The sequence below is a fragment of the Dermacentor albipictus genome, chromosome 7 (genome assembly GCF_038994185.2).
Source record: "Dermacentor albipictus isolate Rhodes 1998 colony chromosome 7, USDA_Dalb.pri_finalv2, whole genome shotgun sequence".
Lineage (NCBI taxonomy): Eukaryota > Metazoa > Arthropoda > Arachnida > Ixodida > Ixodidae > Dermacentor > Dermacentor albipictus.
Genome location: NC_091827.1, coordinates 54059543 through 54061046, shown reverse-complemented (window position 1 = coordinate 54061046; position 1504 = coordinate 54059543). Strand labels below are relative to the sequence as shown.

The 1504-nt window shown below is 48.7% G+C and overlaps 1 pseudogene; it reads right to left on the bottom strand.

Moving 5' to 3' along the window:
• Window positions 1-459: 459 nt before the first annotated feature.
• Window positions 460-638, bottom strand: LOC135900467 (U2 spliceosomal RNA; annotated as a pseudogene).
• Between the last annotated feature and the right edge of the window lie 866 nt (window positions 639-1504).

Below are 1504 nucleotides of genomic sequence, written 5' to 3'. Positions count from 1 at the left end.
GAGAGCAGTCTTTCAGCCCAGCGCCGCTAGCGCAGGCGGCACCACGTGCAACAAAGCCGCTTCACGTTTCTTTCTTTCATTTTTTTTTGCCGATTTTGAAATTTTCGGCAGAGATGGCGGCGGTTCGTTTGAGCTGCTTGCTTGCTTAAAGTGATTTGAGTTTTCGAGTGGAGAACTTCGGTTCGTGTTTGCAGGAACGGCAGCAACAAAAAACTTTATTTCGGATCGGTAAGTGGTTTTATCGTATGACTGAAGGGTTGCTACTTTGTTCGAAATCATGTTGCACGATTTGAACGCCACAAACGTCAGCTAACGTTTAGGGTTGTCGCGTTCCTGCATTTATTCACGGAACCTGTTTCATTACGCAATTTTTTATTTTAAGGTTTGATAACAACATTTCTTTTTACAGCGTAGCTGTTTATGGTTAGGCTTCCGTGAACCTTTTGTGTGTGTTAGCAAAAACCATGCGCCGATCCCGAAGACAGTGCAGAACCGGGCCTACCCGCGGTGGAGGTGAAGCAGGTTTCAAGCACTTCCCCAACTTGCAAAAATAAGTTTAATCTCTTCGGCTCAAATAGAACAGTATCGGATAATACCCGGATAAGAATAGATACTACACTTTGACCCGCGTCAGCCACGCCTACGTTCGCACCGCCCTCTCTTTGTCGGCGTTCCACGTGCTCGCGTATCTCCTTTCTTTTCCTTCCGCTCTCCCGTGGTGGCGGTCCCGTTGAAACGTCACGTGTGTCTAGTTTCCTCCGGCTCCTCGGGGCGGCGGTCCCATCATCCACGCGAATGTATATAAATCACGGTAAGTGAGTTCGCACCTTTGTCACCTCTGTGTCGTGTGCTAAACAGCTTCGCTGATCATCCTCTTTCACAGAGCGGAATGGCTCACGATTTTTGCATCAATGCAACTTGAATGTGGTACCGGCCTTGAGGCTACCACTGGAGCTGTGTAGGAGTTGAGGACGCGCGTATCGTTCTCGACACACAGTCGACTTAGTCGCGCCGTGGCTAGAGGTTTGCGGCGACGCTCCAGGAAAAGTTGACGCCCACGGTCGCAACTGGTTGGCAAAACTTGCACGTCAGCGGGCCGTTCTTAACAGCAGACAGGTTTAAAAAAAAACGTGAGAAAAACACGGGCTTGGTAACCGTCTGATGACACATCCTCGCTAACAACGTACGAAATGCTCAAGCGGAACAATATTGCCGGCTAAGCATGCCAGGTGGACTTTGCCCGCCTGCTACGATAGCACCACCACCACCATCACCACGAAAAACGTCCGAGTGCTATACGCATCTCTACGCCTCATCTATGAAAACATGGGCACATTCATTAAAGAACCCCAAACAGTACTAGGCAGGCTTCCGATGTTGAGTAGAGCTACTCTATCGCGTGCGACTCAGGCACAGCGCAGCCTGCAAGCAACCACGTAAAGATTGCAAGAAAAGTTGAAAATAAATAAGTAAAACTTCGAAGTAATTGTATTCAGTGTATTTC